The sequence below is a fragment of the Metopolophium dirhodum genome, chromosome 4 (assembly GCF_019925205.1).
Source record: "Metopolophium dirhodum isolate CAU chromosome 4, ASM1992520v1, whole genome shotgun sequence".
NCBI lineage: Eukaryota > Metazoa > Arthropoda > Insecta > Hemiptera > Aphididae > Metopolophium > Metopolophium dirhodum.
In genome coordinates this window covers 26,520,617-26,533,569 of record NC_083563.1, presented here as the reverse complement: position 1 = coordinate 26,533,569, position 12,953 = coordinate 26,520,617, and the positions used below count along the sequence as shown (strand labels likewise).

The window sequence follows — 12,953 nt, the reverse complement described above, 5'->3', positions numbered from 1 at the left end:
TATGCTTATACAGTGGTTATACTTGTGAATATTGTACTAAAATGAGTTTTGTGTCATAATTCGTCGTTAATAATATTATAGATCACTATACACTTATACAAACGCTGTATTATATTTTATGAGTATTCACAATAGGCAATCGTCTTATGGGTGCTTCAATAAAATAATAATTTAGCCGATGGTCTAGCCCTAGCGGGTATTGACTATATATAAATGTACATACAATCATTTTTTGCAATAATCTTTATATTTCAGACAACAATGGGATAAATATCTTTTTCTAATTCGTTGAATGCCACTTGATTGTACAATCTTGGTGTGACTGTGTATTATACTATTATATATCGTTATGAGCTGATGATAACAAACGCGTGTATACTGCAGCAATCTTGATGAAGAACGAGCATAATAATATAACGTTATGACGATAGCTATAGGTACAGCAGCTATTATCTCGATAACATCGTCGTCGTTTCGTTTTTTCTTCTCCGATCATAAAACACGATGATTTCGCATAGAAAACGAGATTTGTGTCCGTATGTTTTAATTATGAATGCGAACGTGCACCGGAAATAAAAATCTTATATAACAGGCACAGACCAAACGAAAATGTTTTTTTTTTTATATTTCCTGTGTAATAATAGGCATGAATGTTGAACTCAATATAATGGTTTGATTTGCGGTAAAATAAAATATACGCAGGTCACACAATTCCGCATATTATGGAAAAAAACTAATTCATCTGAATCATCGGATACTATAATATAATATATTAACTGAAACTGACCTGTTGGCGCCTGCCAGTATTGTCCGCACCCTATATAATATATCCGACGACGACGACGACCACCCGCTACCCCCGGGTTTATTGGTGGAGAATTTGTATAGAAATTACAAAACATTTTTGATTCCTACTGAAGTTAGGTACTTATACTGCAGTCGACGTGCAGTTTCATATCGTGAAAATATCTCCACCGTTCATCGGCTCGATCCCGATTCGGGCGCGAGCGAAACGTGACGATCCAGTTTTTTTTTTTGACCGGACTAGAGGTGATTCATATAATAATACAGCCGTGTGGTTTTTGTATACACATATATATATATATATATTCTTCGAGATTCGCACACGGAACTCGGCAAATTGGTCCGGGCGAATTATTTTATAATATATTGTTATCCACGAGCATTGCGGGTGAAAATACGTTGCGGCGCGCGCGGATCACGACTCGAGACAGTCTCAAATGTACTTATATATATAAGAACAACACACACACACACACACACACACACACACACACACACACACACACACACACACACACACACACACACACACACTGCGGGATGAGTCGCACACATCCCACTCGCGCTATACGGACGAAGCGAGCATAATGGAAAAAAACCGACTCTAGGACCGTATATACCTACATCTTATTGTGTATTGTGTACGTCTGCTGTGTCTTCGCGTGCGCGTATATATACAGATGTATATTGTTACAATTTTTTATGTGTGTATATAATATACTTGTATATATAGGTAGGTACCTACTCTACAGAACCGACTGCGGCCTGCACGATATATTAGGACGACGCGCGACGTGGAGGATAAAAACGATTATTATTATTATTATTATAGACCAAGCGTGCGTTCTGTAGCGCAGGGCGAAATCGTGTGGAGTGTCTATGTGTGTGTGTGTGTGTGTGCTATTGAAGCTGTGTCCAGTGTGTCCACCTGTAAATATAATATGTAGGTATACGCATGCAGACCAACGTCGTTTCGGCGACGGACCCGCACGTGACGTCAAGCATTCCTATTATTATATATTATGAAAACTATGCAATAATATATTATTTCCATACAGACTGCTTTCTACCGATTCGAATCGATATATTATACATTATATATTTTACGTGAATCGCTGATCGACTGTAGCAGGACACGCATAGGGTGGACCCTCTGTATATAAGACATTTATGTGTTTTAAATAATTATATTATATTAGGTATATTAATTAATTAATATATTATACAGGCACACGTGTTTGTTATCGGTTGTATATTCCTATCGAAAATGGCTACTGTACACAGTACACTGTATATATATATCAACAGCGCCTTATTAACCAACTTGGTTGTCACTTTTCGATATCTATATATACCTACTATATTTATGTATTATATAGGTTTGACTAATTGTTGAATTTAGTAATTGTATGTATACTTATAATATTATATGATATATTAATTCAAGCATAAACAAATAAAAAAAACCTTTAGGTTGGGTTAGGTTAGGTACCTAATATAAAAAAAATTATATACAAAATTATTATATGTATAACCAGTTCGGTCACAGTGCAACATTACTATTGGAAGTTGACGATGTGCAGCATTAAATATAGTATAGAAGAAAAAACCAAGGAAGTTTCTAGGTCAAATGTGTTCGGAAAAAAAAAGAGAGAAGCTAAAAGGAGAAAAACCATCATTATCATTATTATACGGATATTTCGTCTATGATCTTTACACGCGTTTCGTACCTAGCCAAACATTAAGTGCACTCCAACGTTGTCAGATCTATAATGACTCGCGGGGGATCCGTTACACGTCAAAATTTAAGCACTCGCTAATTTTAAAATGTATATATGTACGAGCGCGCGCACGTTAGCGTGTGTGCATGTACATACATGTTTGTACGTGTGTGTAAAAACTGTACACTTATGTGATTTCTATATCACAGCGTTTTATTTGCGCCGGCGGTCATGTAGAGATTTCGTTCGGAGTAGAGTGAAAAAAAAATGGCAACGACCTCGGAGGCACGAATAAATTCTTATATCGTGTCAGGGGTCGAATTTCTCCGACAAAGCCGATCGGTTTTAGCCGAAAACAGACTTTCGTAGTAGTTATAATGTATACGTGCGATAATAAAATTTACTATATATGGATATATTAATTATATATACACATATTCAATTTCAGTACTATATTACGTGCATAAACTCACTTCGACAATTAGCGATAATCTTCAGCCCAGACCCGTTATTATGTGTACAATAATGATTATTACATTAATTATGCAACAAACGGCGAATAATTTATACCTATATGTATAATAACAACTTGTTTCTGTTAACTACAAAAACTTTAAGCAGTTAAGCGTACGACAAAATTTCTCCTACTACCTATACATAATATGCTTTAGTTTACTAAAATTATATCTAGTAGGTATACTTATATTGAATCAGAACCAATATGAGTTACGTATTTAATAAATTGCATTAAATATAAGATTTTTAAACAGGTCCATAAAAATGTCTAGCGTTGTATGCGTGTATAGTGTATACCTACTAGATAAACAAAGTCACTACCTATTAATTTAATGACAATTTATTTTGTAACATTTTTTATGCTAAATAGGTATTATTGGATTCAAATATTCAATCAAACTAGGTTTATTGTCTGGGGTAATAAATTATAGGTATTATTATACAAAAATGTATTATATGTAGGACCTACATTGTAGGTGTTAACATTCTTGCACAGTGTGATGTGTTCGCGCTAACCTACCCTCAGACTTCACAGTCATATTATACTCATATATGTAACTAAATTAAATTCCTAATATTCTCATTCGTAGGATAATTTTTACTATAAAATGGAATTAACATTAAAATACTATAAAAATAGGTTATAACAATATGCTAATGCACGATGGTTATCAGAATTGCAGACGACGCGACGTCGTTAAATATGTTGTATTGTCAATAATAATTTTGTCGGACGACAACGCATTACCGGCGGCCATAGAACTGCAGTAGAAGCGTAATCAAAAAGGTTGAAAAACAGGAACGCTACGGGAAAAGTCTGGTACCCATATAGAATATTATATATTATACTCGATTCGTTATTTTTTCTTTACGGCGTCACAGCTATACCTACTCGTTATATAGATACAGTTACACAAGGAATATAATAATACATTATAATATATATATATATCATATATGAATTAAATATAAACCGCGGAGTCATTAAAAACTAATGTCCGAATACGACTTAAAAAACACAACAATGATTTAAACAAGATGAAGCTCAACGAAGAGTGTCGTATACGTATATAAACGAGACCGCGGCGGAGAAAGAAATTCCTACGAGGTTATAAAGGTGCGTAGAAACTGGTGCCCCGAGGGGTAGCACATTCGGCTCTAACCTGGATACACTCACACACACACGCACACACACTCTGTATACGAGCGTTCATAGCACGCTCAGCATCCGAGAGTATCCTGCAACAGTGCAGGTTAGATATACGTTTTCTATAATGCGTGTTATGATTTCTTGAGATCGTAAAAAAGCCGTTGATATGCTTACGTGTGCGCGTGCGTGATGTTTCTTATATATACATTGTCCACATACTACAACTCGTGGGCGTTGCAGGTATAAGGTACCTATCTACGATACGCGAGAAGAAAAACAGACAATGGACAATCGTAAAAAAAGACGAAAAAAATAACACTGAAGCGCGCGCATAATATTATAATGATCGAAGCCTTTTTATGGAGAGAAAATACCTCTCGCGGGTTATTACTTATTAGCTTCCGCCGTGGTCCCGGAAGTGTGCAGCTGCATGATAACAAGACCTTCTATATACCACTTACATATATATATATACCTCGTTAAAAGTCAGCGCGGTGTACCTATACCATAATATAATACCTACAACTGCGCACATCACCGCCACGACCAGAAACATGATAATATAATATAAAAATAATATAGCGCGTCATATTATATACGACTTACGAGTGGTGTTCGCACGAAACGTACGAATCGTGACTTCCACTTGCGCGCGTATTACAAATATTGGCCGTCCGTCAATGACAGCCGCAAGAGCACGGTCATTAAAACGGCGCGATCTGAATAAAGAGCAAACTAAAGAGTTGACCGAAAACAGCATAGCAATAATAATAATATACATTATTATTACTATTATTATTATTATTATCACACACATCACAGTGTTTGCAGACAAGTTCGTGGCGTGTAACAGGTTTCGTTTATTGACGCTGTCATTAGCGTCATGGTGAGGGGGAACCATCACTGGACACTGGCTCTACAGCTAATAATTTTAGGGGAGTCCAAAATGTTATTGCTTCGGAGAAGAAGAACGGCAACGCAAGTATCATCATTATATATAATATATATATAGGTATAATATGTCTATCGGCGACGGACATGCATTTTTTTTTGTCACGACCCATATAATATAAGCGGTTTCCGAAAAACGTGTATATTTAGATGTTCAAATTTATATATATAAACTGTCGCGGAGGTGAGAAAAATATACGCAATAATATTATTAAATATAGGTACGTATACGCGTACAGGTACGTGGGTACGTGCTGCAGTTGTATTATTATTTTGTGACAAGTCACGCGTTTAAATTATAATCATAATAGACTATATGGTCGCATACCAAAACTATATAACCTATAGGATATATAACTACCGATAGAAAAAAAAACACTCTTGTTGATAGGTAACTAGAATATTATCCTATAGAAGGTAATTCTCTTCTATAAAATCGGAAACTGAAGATAATGGGACGACCGCTTAAAGAAAATGTCTCCGGTGACTTTAACAGTGGTAAAAAATCCTTGGAGACTTTAACGGTGGTTATTTATGGACTTTTTAAATAGAGATAAAATATGTTTCCATGCGAATGAATACCATTTTGAATAGATACCTACCACTATACCAGATAGAGAAATATTACGTTGTTCTAAGTATAATAATAATATAAATTCTGATATAATATAATATAGTACGTACCGTGAACCAGGAGATAGTGCGTGCGTCTCAGACACGGTGATGAGTGTAATCCAAAACTCGGATAAAATAAAATTAAAAAAAAATATTTATTATCTTACGTCGTGCCCGACACTATATCGTCGTAATGTGTAAGTGTATGTTAATATTTATTATACTACACGCGCAGTGTCCGCGTTGACAGAGGATCTCTCGGGCCGCGTCCCTTGCAAACCACGCACTTGAGGAGGAGTAGACGAAAAAAAAAAAGGTTCAACGGAAAATTTTGAACACACGGCTCGCGCGCACACACTCGGACCACGCGGACCCGGACGACGACGACGACGACGACAACGGACGACGGTTGCAGGTTGGCGACCGGCGAGACCGTAAATCACACACTGCACGCACGCAGGTAACTCAACTCGGCCGGCCGCGCGGAGGCCGCCGCCGCCGCCACGTGAAAACCCGCCGCGAGTCCATCCGCCTCCCACCCGACGACCAATCGTCGTTACCCAAAGACCTAATTCCGCCGCCGCCGCCACCGCCGCCGCCTCGGTAGAACCACCGCCGACGCACGCACGCACTCGCATTCTCGCGGCGCTATTGCACGCACACAACCGACGGGTTCCGTTAAATCTCTCAGCTGCTGCTTCGGCTTCAGGTCACACGCGCGCGCGCTCGCGCACACACACACACACACACACACGCACACACACACGTGTGAATCAACGGCACTACGCGAGTGTGTGAGTGTGTGAATCGCCGAAACCGCGGTGCCGCCGACGGTATACGCGTTTTATACGTTTTTTAAACTCATTTTTCGGTCGTCCCCGTAATGATGTACCCATATATAATATATATATATATGTTATTATTATTATTATATGAATCTCGTACGGTAAATCGCGTACCGTATACAGCGCATAATTTACAGGTACACCTTTATTAATATTATTTAAGTATATTTTCCATGCGGGCTAGCTGTACCTACCTATAATAATATTATATAGGTTTAGCCGATTTATCTGTTTATCTGTGTGAAGTACATCATAATCTATATTAGGTAAATCGAAAGGTGGATGATCAGATTAAAAAAAAAAAACAATATTTTCACATTTGAGACGATAATATTTCATAAGAGATATTATATGCATTACAAAATACTGATATGTTGACCCTCAAATTGTTCACAATTTTATTATATTTCACTATTATAGTAATCGCGTCATAGTGGGCATCGGCCATCATCTCATTACAAATATAATGAAATATATTGATATTAAACTTAAGTCTTAATTAACCAACGCCATATTTCTCTGCCTTTAGGTATATAAGGTAGCTTGGACCTGAATATAAAAGGTTAATATAACTAAAGTATCTATTTATATTTTATATTGGACATCGGTATACTTATCTTATAAAATATATAACCACTATATACCCATTATATAACTTATTAGATACCTATATTACGTTTACAGAATTTAGTTTACTGATAAATCATAATATACTCTTATAGTTATAGTTACTACCTATATTAATATTTTAATAAGTTTTAAATATATCAAATTAAAATTTTAAACATGACTGCGCAGTCATATATATTCATACCCAACTATTTATAACTATATAGATAGTAGATACAGCGATAAGATGAGTTGGAATTAAATGCGTTCAACAAAAAATTTCATCTCGAAGAAAAGTAAAATAGATATAATTTACAATACGTTACGATTTCTCATATTTTTTTTAAATTTTAGATAATAATATCTAATAGGGATTATATTGAAGACAATTTAGAAAAGAGGACGTCATAACAGATTTTGTTATCTCCGTCTTACTGACGCATAACATAGCAAATGTTATGCTCAGAATATTCTGTTATTATTAAGAATAGAGTGAATTTACTTATTATACAATTTAAAGGTAAGACAATTATCCAGGGCGGCAGGGCATGGGTTGGATTAGGATTTATTTATATTTTAATGTTAAATCATGTTATTGTAAATGCTGTCTGCAGGACATTATTTTCTGTTTTCAATTATTATCAAGACATATCGGGGCACATAAATACTATTAATGAATCAAAGCTTGGACGTATGCGAGCACTTTATGAAAACATTACGACCTTTATATATTGGATTTTTTTATTAGTAGGTATATTTATATATTTATTATCCGCCCAAAGCGATGGATATTTTATAAAATAATGTAGGCTAATCATTCATAACACAGAATACTCAGCAAAATGATGTAGAAATGCATTAATGTATTATAGTATTTCATAATACCAGTTTATAGTAAACTAATTTTTATTGCATATCTTACTATTTTTAATCCATAAATATAATATATTATACCACATGATATTTTGCATAACAGTTTGTATATATTTTTTATTCATATTTAATTTATCTTTAAAATGGGGAAAAAGTATAATTAAAATAACCTACAAAAGATTTGATTAATGCATTCTTAATTAATAATATTTGACTCAACATTTTAACGACAATAGTTTATATGGATATAGTTTAATAGTCATACCTAGATGTATAGAAAATATTTATTATTATAATTATATTATAAATTGTGTGTGTCGTTTCTGTATATAAATAATATAATATTTATATTAAGCAATAATAATAATGAATATGCGATGTGAAGATATAATAAAGATTGCTGTCCATATTAATTTGGCAAATCAACCTTCTTTCAATGTAATTTTTTTAACTGCATATTGAAACATGTCTGTAGCATATATTATAAGGTTTTTTAGTGCACTGAGTATCCTAAAGTCCATAATTATTATAACGATGAGAAATCTTTAAATGTATATAATATATTTATTATTTATAGGTATACGAAGGGAGTAACGTCAATAGTTGAACGTTTCACAGATACTCGTGTACAAATAAATAGGTATGGACATTCGCAAGCTAATAGCATCATGGGTATACACAACGACTGAGCGACCAAGTGGATCGTTTTCCTCGTGACAAACGTTGCGAGGCGCATCATGAAAGGACTGAGGATAGGTAAGGGGCCGGACGACGATCGGACTAGAACGACGAACTTTAAACGGCGAACATGAGATGATAAAATACAGGAGAATCAATTTTCCCACTGAACAACAGTTTATTCAACATATTTTCAGCACATGTACTCGTATATATTACCTATTTAAATTTGCAACGTGCCTATACGAACAGCCTGCAGCTGCAGTGAGCCCATACCTTCGAGATGCTGTTTTGTCGTTAGTATATAATATACCTATACGATAATCCGGCACAGCCGTCGTCACCATATCCACGATGATGATTATCGAGCGTGTTCGTAATTTTACCATAACGGGACGTTTTCGATATAACGCTCGTAAGTCGTAATAGCTGCTATTTTGTACCTACACTATTATATTATAGGTATACCTGCGTATAGATAAATACGTTTATAGTATGTTCTCGAGTTGAAAAAAAAAAGGAGTAAAGATATAGGGGATGTACATTGTATATGCCATATAGGATATAGTGACAAACATTTAAGTTCTCGTAGATTTTTAATGACTCGAATTTTTCAGTAGGTATATCATCACGATTTAATAATATAAAACGAATATTTTACTAGCAATATAATGTGAAGTACGTCCTCTATATGTATCCATTTTGTACACCTCTACGGAGATATGCAATCCAACTATTAGTATATATACTACCTACTATAGTTAGGTACTATAGCTTACTTATATAAAATGTCTGTGGTTTTTGTACACGGAAAATAACAACCGTATGAATACACCTATCTATACGTGTTTTGAATAATGATTTACATAAAACACATATTAATTTACATAAAATATTATTAATAATCATATAATAGACTAGAATAATTTTCTAGGAAAAACTTCAAATCCTCGTCGTTGATTTCTAATAAACTGTAATCATAATTTTTATAACGATATAGGCGTATTGAAGTTGTACCAGCTCTACCAGGCGCATTTTAAAGGTTCATTGACTCAGTCGATTTATAATAATATATTACTATAGGTACGCGCGTGTATAATATTTTAACTTGTGCACTGATTGTTTACGATGTTAGATAGAAAGTGTTGGATAAATTCTCAGTAAACATATGGATTTTTGGTTGTAACACATAAAATCCCGGCATGATCATAATAATATTATAAATGAAATTGTTTATTTAGATCTCCGTTCTAGTTTTAATAATTTAACTATTTTTATACTTTGAACATATTTTAACACATCAGTTACCACTCGACCGGTTTTAATATACCTACTCCAGTATAGTGTACGTATTAGTACAGGTTTTTAAGGAACTTTAATTTATTCTCACTAATTTTTTCACGTTTGTTGTCTAATCATAATTAAGCTTTAAATACAGTGGTTTGTACATTTTAAATTCCATCTAAACTTTCTACAAATGACTGATGTAAATTCTCATAGTCACGTTGCAGAGAATTATTTTAATTCATTATTTTCAAAATTAATCTACGATGCTCAATGTTATTAGAATAATATAATACTATCTGTTTCGCTGATGACATCAAACTTTATAATATGCAAGTACCGAGTACCATAGATTAAATATACTATGCGAGTACGCTCTAATGCTTTGTTAATGATTGCCAGTTGTTAAACCACCTGACTTCGATATAGCTTCTCGGAGTAGTTATTAGTAGGTACTTTGGGTTTATCACTCAATATCTCCAAGTGTATAAACTATAAGGTTTTATATTTGCTAAGATCCAATCCCCGGTGAAGGTACAGGTACTGTTAAGTTTGCTTATATTTATATTTTACAACATGTTTGTTAATGTTAGCTTGACCATGTTTTATATTAAGCTTGCTGTTTATAGTTAATATTATATTAGTAAAATATTATACATATCTACGTAAAAATAAGACTTATTCGATAAAATAATAATAAATAAATAATACGTTAAATATATATGCGTATAGTCTTTAAATCAAAATATAATATTATAAAACCATATATAATTTCTTGTTGGATCAATTTATTCAAACCGATTAAATCTATGTAGGTTAACTTTTAATTTGGTAGTTGTTGAAATGGGCATGGCACGTTTTGACCAGTTGGTAAAAAAATCATACCGTACAAAAATATTACAACCTGTTTGGAAAAAATATTCAGATACACAGACAAATTATCGTTTTTTATTAAGTGTTAATTTTTATATTTTTTTTTCATTTTAGATTCTGATCGGATCTGAATGTATTGATTTTACAATTATTATTATTGTGTTTTTTAGTTAATTTTTTTTTTTTGTCAGTCATCACCGTTTGGGCCAGTAAAACTGCTTCGGTTTTCTTCAACAGTATCTTATTCGATGGGAACGTTAATCTAGTTGGTGCTTGAGAAGTTAAAAATTTAATATTCCAAAAGCGCAGGGAAAAACAAAATTAAAATTAAGGAAAAACGGGAATATTTACGCAAAATAGGTTCTCGACTAAATCGATTTTGGTTTTTAATGTAACTCTAAAAAAATTATTGTAGATACATTAAATTTTCAATGAATGTTTATATTAGCATTTTATATACACCATACAGTATAAAAAATATTTTTACTTGTTTTGAGTTGTTTACGGACATAATATTATTCAGTTTCCAAATTTTTAGATTTTTTTTCTATAAATATCAACAAAATGTTTTTTGTTGGGTCAAAACACTTGAAAATTTAATACAAGGCTCCTAATATATTGTTACAATAGTAGTTGAAAAATATTAAAAATACATAGACACAATTTTTTTATAAGCATTTAAAATTCAATTTTTGACAACATTTATCAAATTTAAAAATGATTTTGTAGTTAAAAATGTATAAAATGTTCAACTTTTATAGCTAAGGATTAAAAACGTAAAATAAGGGGTTCTACGTAAGTAGGTTATTCTGTAACCAAAAATCTCAATAATATAAAAACACAGTTTTTTTTATAGTTATTTTATGTTCAAATTTGGACGAAATTACATATTAAATAACCAAGTATAACTATTTTAGTTATTTTATTGTAATTTAAGATTATTAATTCAAATTACCGGCTACTTTGTAAGGCTATAACTTAAAAACTAATTATTTCCAGCAATAATTTTAGCAATATCGTTCTTAACTAGTTGTAATACATAAGTTTACCAACAAAATCATCAAATTTCAAAAACTTATTGATATGTACAACTTAATCTAAGGAAACTATTGTATTATTACTATTATTTATGTGTAACTAATATATTCTTACAATGGTATTTGAAAAATATTAAAAATCCATGGTTTTTTATAGGTATTTAAAGTTCATATCTTGATAAAATACGAAAAATCACAAAATAGTTAGGTTTTAGAAATTCCTAAACATTTTTCTTTTTAAATCTAAGATTTTTAATTATAATACAAGATTACGTATAAGTTTTCCTATACCTTTATCAAAAAAAAAATTTCTATAAGAAAGTTAAATTAAATTTTTATAAGCGTTTGAAGTTCAAATATTTACAACATTGGAAATTCTTTCGACTTTTCAAGTAGCGATTTTCTTTTTTTGTTGTGTTTTTGAAAAACAAATAACCGTAGTCATTTGACATTTATATCATATGTTTATTTTATCAATTCCTATACTTGATACATTTTGAAAATATTTTGACTCGTTTTGAACTGTTTACAGACATTTTCAGTTTACTATTTTTTAAGTTTTTTTTTCTATAATTGTCAATACAATTGTATTTGTTGGATTAAAAAGCATGAAAATTGAATAAAAGGCGCCTGATATATTATTACAATAGCAGTTAAAAAATATTAAAAATACATATACAAACATTTTTTTTATAAGCATTAAAGTTTAAATTTTAATCAAATTTATCAAATTTGAAATTTAAAATTTAAAAATGATTTTTTAGTTAAAAATGTATAAAATATTCAACTTTTATAGTTATGGATTTAAAATTTAAAACAAAGGTCTTCGTAAATAGGTGAATAAAATACTTTATTCACAATAATATCATCAAATATCCTTAATATATTTGATATAATATACAATATATTTTAATATATCATAGGTTGACTGACCGTTTTCGATCAGAACCGTTTTTCGTATACATTTGTATTTTATCATTGAATTCAAATTTAACAC

General features: G+C 32.1%; 1 protein-coding gene across 2 annotated transcripts in view; it reads right to left on the bottom strand.

Annotated features, from left to right (window-relative positions):
* LOC132942643 (uncharacterized) overlaps nucleotides 1-6,226 on the bottom strand; it is a 71,656-nt gene extending 65,430 nt beyond the window's left edge. For both annotated transcript variants that reach the window (XM_061011209.1, XM_061011210.1), the window contains exon 1: nucleotides 5,827-6,226. The gene's annotated coding sequence lies outside the window, so the exon portion shown is untranslated. The remainder of the gene's footprint in view (nucleotides 1-5,826) is intronic.
* Nucleotides 6,227-12,953: the final 6,727 nt, after the last annotated feature.